The following is an 18,908-nucleotide window of genomic DNA, read 5'->3' on the forward strand; positions in this document are numbered from 1 at the left end:
AAGGCAGCTCCCTGACCAAGGAGGGCCTGGAGCACAGTGGGCGGGAATAAGCACTGGTACCTGGAGAGGCTCAGGCTAGTGGGAAAATCGACGAGGGCTGATCAAAACAAAACTCACCAAGACCATGTGAGGGCAAAAAGGAGCCTTAGAAAGGAGATTCTTCCCTGCTCCACAAAAGCCTAGCTGCAGTTTCCTGTTAGCCACATGGACGGCTTTCTGCGACGTCAGTATGCCCAGTGCCTGAGCCCATCCACACCTGTTTTCCTGGTTGTTATTCTCTAGTATCTGATGGCCAGCATCCTGGAGCAGGCAGGCAAGGAGGCCCAGAACAGCTGCAGGGTGCACAACACACCAGAACACATAGAGAGGGCCATGCACAAGGATAAGCAGCTCAGATGCCTCTTGGAGGTTGTACCCACCATCAGGTTGATGAGGTGCCCCAGCCCGAGAAGGAGGGATGCTTGGGTCTGAGAACCTGGCAGGACTTCAACAATTTCATCCAGCCTCAAAAATTCCCATAGATGAGAGACCCCAGTCTGCTGCCATCAGCCCATGCTATTAAAGTCTTTAATGACAGTGCCCCTGACTTCTCTCAGGTTCTCTCATTTTGGGTTGGAGGTGTCCTTGAGACATCCAGGAGAAGCTATCCCATAGAGAGCTGAATGGGTGGAAGGTGTTGCCAGTGTGGGGTGTTTGAATCAGTGATGTTAGAAGGGGCAGTTTCCAGTGGTTGGTGAGAGCACTGGCCCTGGCGGGAGGAGCTGACTGGGAATAAAGATATAGAGACTTCCTCATTGGCTTTGAACTGGAAGACCTTGTGAGGCCAGGGAGTTGCTGGGGGCCTCCTAGGCTTGATAAATTCCTAACCTGACGCTGGGACCTGGGGTGGAGCTGCAGACTCTGACTGAGATGCGGGAGGCTTTATTCAGAATAGCGAAGGTCTGAAGTCAGAGGGCAGTGGCCACAGGGATGGGTGGAGAGGGGGCACACTACATACTAGCTGGCATGAACTTCATGGGACAGGCTTTACATGGAGATTGAGGAGTGATGGGGAAAACACAAGGAAAAATGCAAAAAAAAGTTATGGTCATGTTATTTTATTTATTTACTTGTACCCTGCCTCATTCCAAAAGAGGACTTGAGACAGGGATTAGTAACTGGTACTATGACACTTTGTTTGGAATATATTCTTCTGTCCTCTTGTGGACACTGTTAAATTAAGTAGTAACATTATATAAAAGCTCTCTGGCCTAAGACATGCAATCCAATCAGTTCTTAATGGTTACAAAATATTACAAAACTTATGTGTAAATGTATTCCATTATAAACACAATTATCAATCGCATTCCCAGAAAAAATAATCTGTGTATGATCATGTATTTCACAGAACAGCATAGAGTTATCAATGGCCAAAAACAGGTTCAAAAGGTATACAAATAACCTGTGTAATTCTGTCTTGAGTGATGACCTCTAAAGCATGTACTGTACTTTTAAAAACTTGTGCTCTGTACTGTTTAAAAAAGGTGTCACATCAAGTGTTGTAGCAATCTGTCCCCTTGCCTGTGAATGTCCATATTTTAGGTTTTCACCTGTTCCTTGGATCCTCTGTGGCCACATTCTGCTGCCTGTTGGCCAGAGGCTGCCCAGCCAGATTCAATAACAGATCAGACAACCTGGGTTTGAGATGCTAGTTCAGCACTTTCTGGCCATGTGATCTTGGACTTTGATTTACTCCTGCTGTGCAGGTTTGCTCATGTGTAAAATAGCGGAGAGTCCCTCTATCTTTAGTTTTCCCAAAGATTGAGTCCACTTTGGATATGCACAGTGTGGCCCTTAATAAACAGCTGCATCTGTCTCCTTCCCTAACCCCAGACACGCAGGCAGGCTTCCCCAGGGTACATCTGGGTCTGGTTCTCAGGTTACTGTTGGGCACTTGGGCCACTGGCTGTGAGAGCGACATCCTGCTGAGCCCTGTGGAGAGACAGGAGAGTGCCCAGCAGAGGAAGGAGACAGCGGAAGAGGGACACGAGCCAGGCAGTCCCCACTCTGGTGTCCCTTTTTCTCCTCCTGCCTTGTGGCTCGCCCTCTCTCTGCCTCTGTCTAAGCAGAAGGACCCAGCTTGGCCTTTGGCTAATTCACAGGCGTATCCCGAGAATGAAGGAAATAGCGGTCATGTGTTTAAAAACTGGGCTGTGAGAAACCCATGTCCTGGACACAAAGATGTTTCACTTCGGCCAGGAGAGGGGGCGCTGCTGTCGCCATGAAGTGATGAGCTGAAGGAGACTCCCCACCTGGAGCTGCTGGAGAGAGGCCTGCTTGCAGCTCAAATGCACAGAAGAGGAAGCGAGCAGCTGGGCTAAGGCTGGGAGTGCTCCACAGTGCTCCATAAGGAATCATGCAGTGGTGGGGTGGGCAGCTTGACAATGAGGTGCCTGGAAATATGAGGTTCAGTGGACAGGATATGGCAAGAAAGACTTCTGGGATTTAGACAAGCACATCTTCCACATGGCCCTAAGGACAACCCTGACACTACTAATCTCTAATATATTATTTCCTAAAGCGCAGTCTACAAAGTGGCATCTTACAACTCAATCTGGATGGCAGATAGGTTTGCTAGTTCTAAGCAGACATCTTAAAAGAAAATTAATAAGCTGGTAGCATTTGAAAATCAAATAACATTGTACCTGAAAGTCTGGATTTCTGGCTCTCTTGAGAAGTAAAAAGGAGGGTACACATGATTATAGTCACATAGAGATGACTAGCTACTGCTCCATGAAGACTGGGCCTCTGGTTTGCCACATTCCTGCCACACAGTTCCCTATGAAGTCCCATATCTGATTCACTTCATTAATTTATAGTAGTTGTCTGATTAATGGAGATACTTGAGTTTGTTACTCTCACTATAAGTTAATTCTAAGTCCACAGTATTCAGAACAATCAATCTCATTTAATGAAGTAGTATATTGTGCATTGCTTCTCAAAATATCATTGCGGTAGGACCAGTAGTAGCAAACTTCCTTGTTTTTCTTGTTCCAGCAAATTGTGAACTGATATGTGGTTGTATTAGTAGTATGCCACTCATATTTGACTTGTCATTCGAGTTTAACAACTGCACTGGTATATACCTTGTTCAAAAAGTGAGCTCATTAATTTAAATGTTGTGGCTAAATCAGATGCTATACAGATTCCTAAATGCCAGCTCTCAATGTCCATACTTATCGTAACTGACTGGTAACAGATAGTTCATTGTACCAGTCCTCAAACTTTTTAGATTTAGATTTAGATTTTAAATCTAATGAAAAGCAGTAAACAGGACCTACAGTTGGTATTGTTTCTCCTTCAGAGTCTTCATGAAAACAGATTTATCCTTCTTATATTTAGGACTTTAGCATAATACTGGTGAAAATGTTGCTGAACTACTTGTGTTAAAGCAAAAGATATTAAGGAAACCAATTAGCATCAGTGGGGCATGTTAGATGCAGCAGATGTAAGATTGTTGAGTTCTGAAATGTAGGATAAAAAGAATTCACCAAGGCAACTGTGAAAGGAAGTCTTTGTGAAAGGAGAGGCAGAACTGGGTTCTGGTCTCCTCCAGTGTAGTTTACTTGGGGGCCCATCAGTTTCCAGTGAGAAAAATGGAAAAATTATTTCAAAGGTCAGCTGGAGATGTGTAATTATGACTGTGCTCTTTTCCTAACAAAATAGTTCTATGGAAAATGGGTAAATAGGGTTCAGAGTACACAATTCTTTTAGGGTCTCCATTTTACAGCTGAGGCCACTGAGGTCCAGTGATAGTAATCAGCTCTTGTAAAGTCACATGGTGAGTGGGCAGCACAGTAGAATGACGGCTGGGCCTTCCTTACCTGTTATTGGGGCTCTTTCCTCTATTGTATCCTGAAAAAGGGGTCTCAAAAGAGAAAGTGTTTAATGTTCTTCTCTGAGAAAAAGAAACTGAAGTCTTCAATACCAAGGTGTTAGGGTCTCTTGGATTTCTTGGGAAGCACTCAATAACTCACTCCCAAGAATATTCACTTGTGCTTTATTTGGGGAAGGCCAGACAGGTTAGGAGAAAAGTGCTGATTTTATAGTATAGGTCTTTGGACTTTGCAAACTTAGGTTTTGTTCCACTGGACATTGTATTAAACTGTATTATGAACACAAATATGTCTGAGTTAAGGTATTCTGGAAATTCTGACTCTGTCCACTAACCATTATCTTAAATGTGGTGATATCATGAGAATCCTGTGTTCAAGAGCCTAGTCTTTGAGGTACCTGAGGTACTGACGTTTTTCATGGTGCAGTAAGACAATCCTTCTTTGCTGAAGACAAAAATCTCCCTCCTGTAGCTGATTGTAGGGTCTTTAGGGAAACATCAGTGTAAATCAAAAACTATCTGGAGAGCCAGGCATGGTGGCTCATGCCTGTAATCCCAGCAACTTAGAAGGCTGAGGCAAGAGGAACTTTTGAGGCCAGGAGTTCAAGACCACCCTGGGCAACATAGTGAGACCTCCGTCTCTACAAAAATATTTTAAAAATTAGCTGGATGTGGTGGTGTATAACTGTAGTCCCAGCTACATGGGAAGCTGAGCTGGGAGAATCTCTTGAGCCAAGGAGTTCTGAGCTGCAGTGAGCTACGATTGCACCACTGCACTCTAGCCTGGGCCACAAAGTGAAACCACAATTCTTAAAAAAAAAAAAGTATCAGCCAGGTGTGGTGGCTCACGCCTGTAATCCCAGCACTTTGGGAGGCCAAGGCAGGTGGATAGCCTGAGGTCAGGAGTTCGAGACCAGCCTGACCCACATGATGAAACCCTGTCTCTACTAAAAATACAAAATTAGCTGGGCTTGGTGGTGCATGCCTGTAATCTCAGCTACTCAGGAGGCTGAGGCAGGAGAATCGCTTGAACCCAGGAGGTGGAGGTTGCAGTGGGCCGAGGTCGCGCCATTGCACTCCAGCCTGGGCAACAAGAATGAAACTCCGTCCCCCAAAAAAAGAAAAGTATCTGGAGATGATAGACACTTAAAGTGCCTGTGGTTCACCTATGACTTGTGATAAAGTGAAGTCTAGTGGAAGTACATAACAAACATAATACAACTGAAGAAGAAATTGTGACATACAAAATAATAAGGCCAATGTAAAAAAGTTTTGAACAAAACATATGTAAGCATAATGATTAATCCTATTTTGAAGTAAGTCTACAGTAGATTCTAGACATCTGTATTTTACTAAACCTCCATAAAAAGATTTGATGTGCATCCTCAATTTAAAAAGCCATGAGGGAAGATGCTTCATAAAACTTAAAAGAGAAGCTGGGCGTGGTGGCTCATGCCTGTAATGCCAGCACTTTGGGAGGCCGAGGCAGGCGGATCACGAGGTCAGGAAATCGAGACCATCCTGGCTAGCATGGTGAAACCCCGTCTCTACTAAAAATACAAAAAGAAATTAGCCAGGCGTGGTGGCGGGTGCCTGTAGTCCCAGCTACTTGGGAGGCTGAGGCAGGAGAATGGCGTGAACCCGAGAGGCGGAGCTTGCAGTGAGCCGAGATCGCACCACTGGACTCCAGCCTGGGTGACAGAGCGAGACTCCCTCTCCAAAAAAAAACTTAAAAGAGAAAGTTGTGCCGGGTGCAGTGGCTCACGCCTGTAATCCCAGCACTTTGGGAGGCCGAAGCGGGCGGATCACGAGATCAGGAGATCGGGACCACGATGAAACCCCGTCTCTACTAAAAATATAAAAAATTAGCCAGGCACAGTGGCGGGCGCCTGTAGTCCCAGCTACTTGGGAGGCTGAGGCAGGAGAATGGCGTGAACCCGGGAGGCGGAGCTTGCAGTGAGCCGAGATTGCGCCACTGCAGTCCAGCCTGGGTGACAGAGCAAGACTCCGTCTCAAAAAAAAAAAAAAAAAAAAGAGAAAGTTGTGACTAAATAGTTTTAGAAATCTACTGAAATGATGACTGTTAACACTATAATTTTGTTGCCTAATATTATGAAGGAAAGCACCAGCAGGACTCTGATAATTAGAAACATACTATGGACAGTGGGGGGCACTGACAAATCTCTAGGAACTTCTCATACAATCTAGACCTTCTGAAATATTTATACTAATAATATATTTCATATTCAGATTTAATCTAGGGAAGGCTGAGTACCTCTTTTTTTATTTTTCTTTTTCTTTCTTTTTTTTTTTTTTTTTTGAGACAGGGTCTCACTCTGTCACCCAGGATGGGGTGCAGTAGTGCAATCATGGCTCACCATAGCCTCAAACTCCTGGGCTCAAGCCGTCCTCCCCACTGAGCCTTCCAAGTAGGTGGGAATACAGGTGCACACTACTATGCTCCTAGTTTTTTTTTTTTTTTTTTTTTTTTTGAGACAGGATCTAACTTATGTTGCCCAGGCTGAAGAACACCTCTTTGATTTTATTTTTTTTCCATGCAACTCATCAATACTAACAGCAACAAAGCTAATTTTATCTAATATCTATCTTTTTATAAGGTAAAAGAACAAATCTTTCCTATTTTCTAGGTACTCTGTTGGAAATCTCAACGATAAGTCTAAGTGTAAAAGATTTATAGAGTTTCATTTTATTTCATTTAAAATTTTGAATTTTATTTTGAAAGGCAAAATTGCTAGGAGATTTGAGAATTAAGTTAGGATCATGCGTGACTGAGTACATGAATGGTTGTAGCTTGGCTATCTATTAATTAAAGTGACAGTACAATGTTTAGATAAACATCCAAAAGACCTTAACACATTCTTAATGAAATTTTTTTTATTTTGAAGAGAATAATCAAGGGCATGATAAAGTTAGGGAAAAAAAGTGTTATTGTGGTAAGATGCAGAATACCAACTTTTAGGGCAGGATTACATAGGTAATATTTTAGGCTAAATTATGACCCCAAAGATATTCAGGTTCTATTCCCTGAAACCTGTGTATGTCACTTTATATGGCAAAGGGAACTTTGCAGATAAAGAGATTGAGGTTGGGAGATTATTGTATTGTAGATTGTGCAGCTGGGCCCAGGACAAATGTTCTTATAAGGGAGAGGCAGCAGCAGGTTTGATCACGGAGGAAGAAGACAATGTGAGGAGTGAAACAAGATGCTGCACTGCTGGCTTTGAAGATGGAGGGAAGAGGCAGGAGCCAAGGAATGCAGTTGTAGAAGCTGGAAAAGGCAAGAAAATGGATTCTGTCCTTGATCCTCTGGAGGGAGCATGCCCCTGTTGACACCTTGACTTCCGCCTAGCCAAACTGATTTCAGACTTCTGATCTCCAGAACTGTAAGACAACAAACATTTGTTGTTTTAAGCCACTGTGTTTGTGGTAATATGTCATGGCAGTCATAGGAAACAAATTTACGCCAAAAGCAATCATGTACAACCTCTTATTAAGAACAGACCAATACTCCAAGAAAACTCATTTTCACAGAAAACTAATTCTAGATTTGTTTCAATGAAATATTTGCTTCTAAATAACCCACTATTTACTTTTGACAGTCTCACAAATAAACCCATCAAAACTGAGCCAGATTTGGCAAAATGTTAACACAAAATTGTGTTCCTTTTCAGACTCTTTCTGCAAACCTCCTACAACTTTCTTTATCCATTCAAGTTTTATCCTCCACCATTCTTCCTCATTCCTATCCTGGAACAAGTCATTTTTCTTTAGAACAGAAATATACTTTTTTGCCCATAATAAAAATTTCATTATCTTGAGATTCCTAGTAATCTCATTCACATGTATTAATTATAAATTTTAAGCAGCCCCTTGTATTTCACAAAGAAAACCAGGGAGTAGATAATTGTGAATTTCTGTCATTTTAGCAGCCTAGCCAATCTCATGAATATACTTCACTGAGCTTTATCCAGCCACGTACTTCCCTTATTTAATTCCACAGTGTGGCAGAAATGAACATGTTCATTTACAGACCCAAAGATAGAGCCTCTTTGTAGCATGTACAAATAACAAGCAATAGCGTATAAATGAAAACTGTGCTTACTAATCAATTTTTCAGTATTCTGTCTTACTTAGAAATGATCTAGAAAGCCAATGAATGTCCAAGATCTTCAGTTATCTAAAGATTTTGGAAATGCTCTTCAGGGTAACATACTACACAACCTCATTACTATGGAACTATAAATTTATCAGAACAATGAGTCAAGTTGCTTAAAAATAGATTTAAGTTTTTAAATAATTTTAAATATTTAACAGGAATAATTCTAGCTCATTTGATCAAAAAGCTGTATAAGTTTAGGAAAAACATACCCAAGAGTATAAAAATATATGCTTGTATTAAATATGACACTGATAAATCAGAGATATTTACATTAAACTCAAAGTCTTAAACTAGTCTTATTTGCCAAAGAGTTACATAAATTATATAAGTCTGAATTCTTAAAATGGTTTTGAGTTGGTTTCTAGGATAATATGTTTTTTAAACTAGCACATTTAAAAATCAATAGTACAATTTCTGTATTTTAGGAAATTCTAGTTATATTCAAATTATATAAGCAGTTATTTTTCTGGATATGCCAATCAGAATAGAACTCCTTTAATTTGGGAGACTTTATAATCTAATATATTAATACTGTGCATAGGTAGGAAAACATTACACACTCGTACAATCAGAGGTGAGGATATCACAGACATATAGACGTACAGATAGAAATAGAGTTTGTAGCTTCAATTCTTCAATTTCAGGCATGGATCAAGAGTGAACACAAAATCAGAAAATCTCCTCAGTCCAGATTTTAATAGCTCTTTTCCTCTCAAGGGGCATGAAATTCTTAAGTGATTTGAGCTTAGAAAAATAAACTAACAAAAAGGATGACAAACCAGACTTTCTGTTGCCTGTCACCCAATAGGGACTAGATTTCAGTAAACCATGGATGCACTAAGATCTCCAGATTGTTAGACCTTAAAATCGGATTTCAAACCATTTCTCTCAATAAGGGGGAGTAACTTAATGGCTTTAAGTGAACCAGAACAAAACAGAAACACAAAATTTGTAGAGAGAGGATTTCAAATGAGAAAACGAGGATGTCAACAAAGCTCTACTGGTGCTCTGGATTCACCTATGAGAGCGAAGAAAGGACATGCCTAGGCTTTAACTGCTCATGAGGTGCACTTCCTTGTCAGCAATGTTTAACTGACTCTTACAGGTGAATCTATTGGACATCTCATTATGACTTCCAAAGTGGTTAAAATATATTTTTCAAAAGGGTAAAATTATGTTGCCCATACAGATGTGAACCTGTTGTTTACTTGTAAGGAAATGAACAGATGTTATGGCTGGGTGTGGTGGCTCGCACCTGTAATCTTAGCACTCTGGGAGGCTGAGGTGGGTGGATTACCTGAGGTCAGGAGTTTGAGACCAGCCTGGCTAACATGGTGAAACCCCCATCTCTACTAAAAATACAAACTAACTAACTAACTAACTAACTAAATAAATAAATAAATAAATAAATAAAATAAAATAAAATAAAAGAGAACCAACAAAGGATTGTTTAGAGATATCAAAATAAGTATATAATTGGAAACAAAACTTCTTGTATGACATTTTGAGAGGGAAGACAGTTGAACCTGTATTGAACAATGCATTTTGTAGTATGCATCAGTGACCTGTCAGATAGCCTGTATCCTGGAGTTGAAAAACAATAAGACCAGCAACAACAACAGGAGTTACATCGCCCCACAGAATGTGAAAATGCCGGTGCACAGGCCTGAGTGCCACCGATTCTTTAAGGGTGGGACAGTCAGTCTAATTGACATGTCCCAATTCAAGAAGAATTGCTGATGCCTGGGTTCCAGAGACTGGCAGGGGTCCTCGCAGCCTCATCCATCGGCAAAACCACTCAGTTGAGGAAGCCCCATACTGTTGCCATCAGCAGATTCTCTCAAAAAGTTTAAATCCATGGATGTGTTTCTGACTCCTCTCAGTTTCTGTCATTTTTAGTTGGAGGTGTCTGTGGGACATCTAAAAGAAGACATACCTTAAAAGATTTTTAAGATTTAGTAAGCAGGAATGGCCGTGTAGCCTGGAGAGCTACATAGGCTGATAGCAGGCTTTGGATGCTCTGAGCCGTATGTCCATGCAGCTGTGGTGAAAGATTCTGTGCACGTTACCAACATCCTATCTCGAGCATGTGTCGCAGCACACACTGCAGTGTTTCTCTTCTTTTCTGCCTCAGGTCTTTCTCCTCTGGCAGGGAATGCAGCTCAGGTACTGATGAGAAGTGTGGGTAAGGTAATGCCCATGGGGCCACCCCCAAACTAAGGGAGATGGTAGTTGATGGATAAGACCTCAGCCTCTCTGTCCTTTAGATGGATAATTTGGGATACAATTTACACAATCCTTTGTGGATCTCCAGTGGGAATTGTAACCAGTTTAAAAATGTAGTCTTTATTAGCCTTGTTTCCTCCCCTCTCCCACTTCCCATCCAACTCCTTCATTCTGCTTTCTAGGCTTACCTCCCAGATGAACCACCTGCACCCAGATGCTTGCCTCAAGCTCTTCAGTTTGAGAGTAGTCATCTAAATAGAGATGATAATTTGAGTCACAGTGGGCTAGGCAAATGCAGCTCTGAAAAAGACAGTTAGGTTCATCCAGGGACAATTTCTGTCACAGATGATGTGACAGAATTGAAGGGTAAGCATGTTTGAGGTTTGTGCAAGAGAATGAATGAAGTTTTGCACCAAGTATTCTTAGCTAGATGTGGGAAAATAGAGGATTTATTTCATTGGAGGGCTTGGTAAAAATTAAAAAAAACAATTGTAGTAGCTCTTAGGCAAGCAAGTCAGATGGATAGAAGGTGGTGGTCAGGATAGGGTGTTTGAATTAGTGATTTCAGAGGTGTTTATTGACTCTTGGATTCCTAGGAAAGCACTCTTAATAACTCACTCCTGCAATTTCACTTCTGCTGTATTTGGGGGAAGGCTGAATAGGCTAGGATTCATAGGTCTAATTTTATACTACAGTTCTCTGAACTTTGATAACCTGATGCAGTAATCTTCTATTTGATCAGGTCGCTGCCCAGAGATCTACCTTGGCCAGACAGGTTGACTAGATTCTGAAAAAAACCTTACTTAATTTTTTGCCTGTTTTCTGGACCAACTGTATTTTATGAACTAATCTAATGATAATAGCTTTAATTCATATATTCTTAGAGGAATATTGTGAGGAGGGAGTTGAAGGGATAGCTTTTTATGTTTGTATGTGTTGCTTTACGTCATATAAGCTTATAAACTTTTGGCACAACATCATCTGTTTTTTGCATGTGTGTACTCACATACACACAAAACACAAAACTTCAGAAAGTATGAAGGGAAATACACTGGAATATCAATTAGTTGTCCTGAGATAGTGAGAATATGGGGTACTTTTTTTCTTTCCATGTATCTGTGTTTTTCATGCTTTCACAATGAGTGTAAGTTTTTGTTGCAACAGAGAGAGTGATCATGGGCTACTCTGGGTGGCTGTGGGTCTTTGTTTTACTCGTTTGTGCATGCCCAATTCTGGCACATATGACCACTCAATGTAAGGTCAGTGAATGTGAGTTAGGCAGGGAAGTTAAATTAATCTCAGTTTCATAGATGAAAAAAGTGAGGGTATCATTTGAGATGTTTTCATTGCAAGTGAAAGAATATGCAACTAAAAGCAATTTAAAATTGTAAAAATGTATTACTTCATATAATAAGTTCAGAGGCAGAGTGATCCTGTGGTTGACTAACTTACTAGCACAACAGTGTCGAGGATCCAGGCACTTTCCATCTTTTTGTCTGTCTTCCTTGGCTTCTTATTGGTGTCTCCCCTGATGATTCCAAGGGGACCATGTATCCAGTATGTATTTCTGCATAACAAACCACCATAAAACTTAGTAACTTAAAGTAATAGCAGTCGTTTCTTTTGCTTATGATTTTGTAATTTGTGTAGGTATCCGCAGGGCTTACCTTGCTCCATGTGGCATCAGCTGAGGCAGCTTGACTAGGGGCTGGCAATTTGGTACTGTTTAATACTGGTTGCTTAGCTGGGACTGAGGGCTGGAGGCCTTGGTTCTTTTCCATGTGGACCTCTCTTGGCTTTTTTACAACATGGAAGCTGGATCTTAAGAGTGAGGATTCCAAGAGACATGAAGGAGGAGTTTTCTGTGTCTTAATATGTTGTCCTGGAAACCAGAATCATTTTTGCTTGATCCTATTAGGAGTCACGTGATCTCAGATTCAAGAAGAGAAGACATAGACCCTACTTGTTGACAGGTGGTATTTCATAGGACTTCAGGAGCCATGTTTTAAAACATCAACAGGTAGTTTTAGGTCTAGACATTACATGCAGACATGATGAAGAGGGAGGTTTCTTCCTGTGTACTTCTTTTTACTGGGGAAGAATGCCTCTTTTTTAACATAATTCTATTCAGTTTCCGTTGGCCAAGATTGGGTCACATGTCCATGCCAAACCAATCTCTAGGTACAGGAATAGAAAACGAAGTTACAGATTTCTCTGAGGTGTAGATATCCTTGACCCTACAGAACAGCTGGGCAAGGCCTGGAATGGATAGACCAGCTTCATCCTCTTAACCCAATGAATACTAATTACAAATAGTATAATTTTTGTATTTGTCTGTGACAGAGAATAAGTTAGGAGACTGGTCTATACTAATCTTTATTTATTCCAGTGGTCAAACCTGGGATCATCTTCCTTGAACAGGTGGAAGGGTGAGCAGCACCTAATCAGAATTAGAGTTCTGCCTTTAAGGAAGAAGAGAGGAAGGATACCAGTTAAGTTGGAGACCCACAGTATCTGCAACACTGAGGTTTAGGAAGTTTAAGGGCCCAAAGCCAAGACCAAGACCCAGTTTTTGGACACTTGACCCAATGTTAGTTGTTTTAACCAACACTGCTTCTCATGGAGTTGGAGAATGTTAGAAGTAGAAGGGACCTAAGAGATCATCATGTTTGATTTTGTACACTCTGTAGAAACCACTTATTCAGTGTCCCTGAAAGGTATTCCACCAGCCTCTGCTTGATTATATTCAGCAGTGGAGCTGTCAGTATTCAAAAGACACTTCTATTGGTGAAGTACTCCTTGTTAGAAATTATTTCTTGTATAATAAGAAATTAAGTGGGACTTTTCCTTTTCCTCCAGAAATGACATCTGGCCCATGTGCTGAATATATTACATTCAGAAAAAAAAAGCCACTAAGGACTGGCCAGTCTTCTTCTTTCAGGATTTTCTGAGAGTGACAAACTAACACTACCACAGTCAACCTCACATACCCCTACCTTCCAATTCTAAAAGGACTTACCTGGGGAGAAGGGGCAGAAGAGAATAGGATTTTCTGTAACATATTTATGGTGAGATGCTACTTCCTGTCTTCCAGAAGCCACTTAAAATAGAATTTCAAGATGAAGGGTGCTAGCAACAAGGGTAGCCAAGCCACTCCCTGGCTTACGAAGCTGGGAACCCATAGGCCTATCTCACAGTTGCTAACCTGCCTTAGAGATAGCTTGTTGTGTGTACCCTGGAGTTTAGGAGTATTTATAAGCATAGCGACTGAGGCCTGCTTTTCATTTGTAGATTCCTGAAGGAGGGAGACTTGAGGGAATAGCCTGGAGTGAATAAAGACTGTGGTGCCATATGCCTGGAAAGGGGGTGAGAGATCTCTGCTGTATCAGCTAGCTATTGCTGAAAAACAAACCACCAAAGACTTAATGGTTTAAATAACACATTTATTGTTTCTCAGTAGTCTACAGCCCTGTTGGTGTGTTAGGATTCTCTAGAAAAGCATTATATAGGTATATAGTATATATATATCCAAATATATACATATATGTGTATATATATTTCCAAATATATACATGTATATGTGTGTGTATATATATATTTCCAAATATATACATATATATGTGTGTGTGTGTATATATATATATATATATATAGTCCTCTTTGCTTTATCAAATCTTTACATGACATATTTGCTTTAGATATATATTTTTTTCCTTTCTAAGCAATAAAATTTATAGTATAGTTGGGGCACCCTGTGAGTCTTCCTTGTCATGATTTCAGAGTTTTTCATTCTCGTGCATGATTTATAACTTTGCTGCATAAGCACAGTATCCATAAATAGGATATATTGATTTTGTAGGTCTTTAAACTTTATCACACTGCAAATAACATTCTGAAACTTGCATTTTTTTCAGTCAACATTATATTTTTCAGAACTATACACATTGATGAATGTAAACTTAGTTTATTCATTTTTGTGGCAGAAAAGTGTTCTGTTGCAGGGTGGCCAACCTTTTTCTGTAAAGGTATAGAAGAAAAATATTTTAGATTTTGCAGGCCATCTATGGTCTGTGTCACATATTGCAAATCCAAGAAAGAAATAACTTGTATATATCTGATAGTAGATTGGATGCCCTGGTACTTTTTTTACTTCATTGGCTTACATTTCTAACAACAATTCCATTTAATGGTTTTCTGCACCAGAGGTCATTTTCAGCTATAGTCAGTATAGTATACATAGCTGCTATAGCAACTTAAACAATGGTCCATATGATTGTGTAATGGTATATGCCTATTGTAAGATTATATTAAGTCTGTAAGACTTGAAGGTGGGTTCATATTCATTCCTCCTAAATTAAACCCACCTCCAAATGGGCCAGGGGGGAGAATGCTTCCATCCACCCACTAAGAGTTTTCGCTTAGGTTTGGTTTTGGCATGATGTCGACTCTGATTTTTTCCTGGAGTTTGTGGCCACAAGTTAATGGAAGTTACTTAGTGGTACTCAGCGGGAAGACATATGCCTTCTACCCACCTCCACACAAGGGTGTCTTGTCAAGGCTGTGCCTGAGTTTAGTGAAACATGTAACTCCTGCTTATATAGCTATTTGAATAGTACAATATCCAGTATAGACCTTCTGATTCCTCACCCACATCTCTGTAAAGTAAGTAGGCCTTGGTAGTGCTGCATAGAATTAGAGGCACTGAGCAGGTATAATCACACACAGAAGAAGTGATATCCTTGCAAGGTCCAAACCATTTATTGTTTATTCTTTATATCCTACCTATTTCTAAAAGACTTTCGTGTTGTTTACAACCTTGGACACATATCAAACATGACCATAAAATAAGGAGAACAAAAAATAAAGTATTTGAAAAGAGGGAAGAGGAGATAGATTGGGAGGAAAAGTACACTGAGGATTATCGTGGTAGTTGAAAAGATTAGTGGAGGTAAGAATGTGCATGCAAATATTTGTGAGTGTCTATGGTTCAAGGGTTGGCAAAGGGAAAAATACAAGAAATTGCTTCAGTCCTGGAGGGTCTAATGGCCATGCTGAATTATTTACAAGGTTCACTGTACATGAGTAGGTACATTTTAAGAGGATTTGTGATGCCTTGCCCTACCTGAAAATCTGCAGTAGAATAGAGAAACTCTATCTTGGGATTCTGAGTGGTCTTGCTACCATTTTGCTGCTAGTTACCATTTTGCTGCTACCATTTTGCTGATAGAGGGCCCCATATATGAGTCTAGGATCTTACTTCCTTGATCTGGCTATCTAAAGGAAGAGTTTTTTTTTTTGTTTTTTTTTTGTTTTTTTTTTTGGTGTAATTCAACTCACTGATGCCCCTTTTCTCTGCCTGAGGCAGGATGATAAGGAAGGAGGACAAGTTGCTAGGGCAGATAGAGGGATCTGCTTCTGCCCCACTTCTCTCTGATCATTGGTTATTCCTTGAGAGGCAATTCTCAGAAACCAGCTTAGCATAGCGAGGCTTACCTATTCCCGGGTGCCTGACCAGCATGATTTCAGAAGGTCTTTACATATGAAATATTCACATAATAGAAGACAGACATGAAATTTGGGCTCAGTGGAAGCAAGGAAGAATTGGACAAATCCTCAAAGTATGCTTGGTGGATTCTCCAGACTCCTTAGAGTCCTGGGCAGTTTTAAGGGTAGCAGACTCCTTCCTGCCATCAGGTGATAAAAGAGGTAAAATGTGGAGCTGAGACCACTGCTAGGGAAATAGACCTAATTATATTTATTTAGGCAGAAGAGCCTAGTGGTTAAGGCTACGATTATGGAGCAAGACTACTTAGGTTGGAATTCCAGCTCTGTTAGCTCAGTGATCTCTGGGAAGTTACTTAACATCTCTATGTCTCCACTTTCTCATCTCTATTATGAGGATAATAACAGTATCTACTTTATAGGATTGTTGTTAGAATTAAGTGATTCATACCTGTAAAATTCTTAGAATAGTCCTTTGGCATGAATTAAGAGTGCAATAATTTTTTGCATAAGAAAGACGAACTGGAGGAGATCTTATCATCCAGGTCCTTAGGCAAGAAATCGAAATACATCTGGGAGAAAAGAACAAAATCACTCAGAATCTCTAAGGATTATAGAGTATACAGTTATAATCACGTCATGTGGGTTTTGAGTGATGGGCCATAGTATTTGTTCTCACAATACTGAGAACAAAACAAGATATAAATATGTATTGAAGGAAAAGTCCTCAATTTTTGACTAAACATCTGGTAAACTGGCAGATGTTCAAGAGAGATTTTGGTAACAGTGAGATCTTAGTCACTAAGACTTCAAGAATTTTCTTTTAACAGTACTAGGGTATCATACTGGTTATATCTGCAGAATGAGTTTTGCTATAGTAATCTAAATAGGGGTTTATGTCATGTCTATTTTCTACTTGGCATTTTGCCAGGGTAGGGAAAATATCTCTGAAACAACTTCATTATAACAATGAAATGATAGTCCTTTTTGCCTTTAAAAATTCTAATCTAATAAACATTTATCGAGTGCCTACTAAGTATAGTAATAGTGTACCTAGTTTTTTCAAATACATATTATTATTGAAGTATAAAGTACACACAGAAAACTATATTCATCATAAGGGCAAATCTTGATTTATCACAAAGTAAACTTACTCATGTAGTTCTGTATCCAAGGTGAGAAACAGAAGAGTATCAGAATCCCCAAAAGACTCCTTATGTTTCTTTTCAGTCACTTTCCTCCCCCACCTCCCCTAAAGGTAACCACTAAGCAGAAAGCCGACTTCTCACACCACAGATTATTTTTTCCTGGGTTTTAAAATTTTATGTAAATGGAATCAGGGTTCTGCTTTCTTTCACTCACACTGTATTCATGAAAGTTATCCAAATTGTAGTTTGTAACAGAAGTTTGTTCCTTAGCATTGCTGTATAGGATTCCATTGTATGAATATACCACAATGCATTGATACAGTCTGCTTTTGATTAATATTTAGGTTATTTCCAGATTATGATTATGACAAATAATGCTTCTATAAATATCCTTGTGCGGGCCTTTTATTACACATATATATGCAGTTCTTTTGCATGTATATGCAGGAGTAGAACTGCTGGGCTGAAAGCAATGTCAATGTTTAGCTTCAGTAGAGACTGCAAAGGCAGTTTTACCATTTTACACTCCCATAAGCAGTGTGTGAGAGTTCCAGTTGCTCCATATCCTTGCCAGCACTTGGTTTTACTTTTTGTGATGGAGTAGATGTGTAGTATCTCATTGTAGTTTGAATTTGCATTTATGACTAATGAACTAATTTCCTTTTCATGTCTTTAGTGGCCATTTTGGGGGTGTGTTTGTGTGTGTGTGTGTGCATTCATACACACGTGTGAAATGACTATTTAGGTATTTTTGCTCATTACAAAACTGAGTTGTATTTACCCTTTTGGTCCTTGTTCATACCTTCTTGTATCTCTATGCTTCCATGTAGGATCATTTCTTCTGGGCCTGAAATACTACTTTTAGCATCTCTCCTTTATTGCAGATCTGCTGGTGACAAATTCCCTCTCCTCATTTTTGTTTTGGCAGAAAATGTATTTCTTTTACCTTCATCTTTGGGACTGTGTTACTTCCTACTTTTAGATTATCATTCATCTTCCGGCTTCCATTATTTCTATTGAGATACTACTGTCCTCTGTCATCATTGTTACTCCTTTGAAGTTCATCTGTCTACTTACGCTTTCTGACTGCTTTTAAAGACTTTCTCTTTGACTTTGGTGTTCAGCAATTTTAACATGATATGCTTAGTTGTTGTTTTCTTCATATTTACCTACTTGAGTTTTGTAGCATTTCCTCAATCTGTGGTTTGATATTTTAGCAGTTAGAGATAATTCTCAGCCTTTATTGCTTCACATATTGTGTCAGAGCCATTCTTTTCTCTCTCTTTCTCTCTCTCTTTTTCTCTATCTAGGACATTTTCACTCTACCATAAGTTTTTCATGCTTTTTGTTTCTCCATTTGAGTGTTTTCTTCTGACCTACCTTCTAGTGAGTACTAATTATCTTTATAGCTGTATCTAATCTGCTATTAAACCTATCTGTTGATTTCTTAATTGTAATTATGGTATTTTTTTAGTTCTAGAATTGTCATTTGAGTTTTTAAAATAGTTTCCAGTCTCTGGTAAGTTCCCAATTTTGTCACACAATTTTAAAATCATATAAATTATAGTTATTTTAAGTCCATGTTAGATTATTACAAAATCTGTATGTCCTACTGGTCTATTTTTATTATCTATTATTATTTTTGGATTTTGGTCATTTTTTGTTGTTGGCATACCATGTTATTTTCAATTTAATGCCAGGTATTTGTAAGAAAAAAACTAGAGAAAATTTGAGGCCCTGCATGAACTATCTTTCTCCAGGAAGATTTTGCTTTTGTTTATGGAAGTCAGATGGACTAGATGCAGATCAACTTGACTCAGTCATGACTTGAGATGGTTGAAATCCATATCAATCTTTGCGAGGGCTTAATCTCTTTCCAGTCATCCTTACTCCTGATGTCCTTTGAGTTTCTACCAGAAAGCTTTGGGTGTACACCAGGATCATTATGGGGCCTGAATGTCAATATTTGCTCCCATAC

The 18,908-nt window shown here is 39.6% G+C and overlaps 1 protein-coding gene and 1 long non-coding RNA gene across 2 annotated transcripts in view; one reads left to right on the top strand and one right to left on the bottom strand.

Moving 5' to 3' along the window:
* XK (X-linked Kx blood group antigen, Kell and VPS13A binding protein) overlaps positions 1-18,908 on the top strand; it is a 46,048-nt gene that overhangs the window by 14,638 nt on the left and 12,502 nt on the right. The gene's annotated exons all lie outside the window — the stretch shown is intronic.
* Positions 7,151-11,768, bottom strand: LOC134736027 (uncharacterized). The gene is made up of 3 exons (XR_010119689.1): positions 11,733-11,768; positions 10,469-10,531; positions 7,151-7,276 (listed from the first exon to the last, which is right to left on the bottom strand). It is a non-coding gene; the product is annotated as an uncharacterized lncRNA (long non-coding RNA).

Source organism: Symphalangus syndactylus, chromosome X (assembly GCF_028878055.3).
Source record: "Symphalangus syndactylus isolate Jambi chromosome X, NHGRI_mSymSyn1-v2.1_pri, whole genome shotgun sequence".
Classification (NCBI taxonomy): Eukaryota; Metazoa; Chordata; class Mammalia; order Primates; family Hylobatidae; genus Symphalangus; species Symphalangus syndactylus.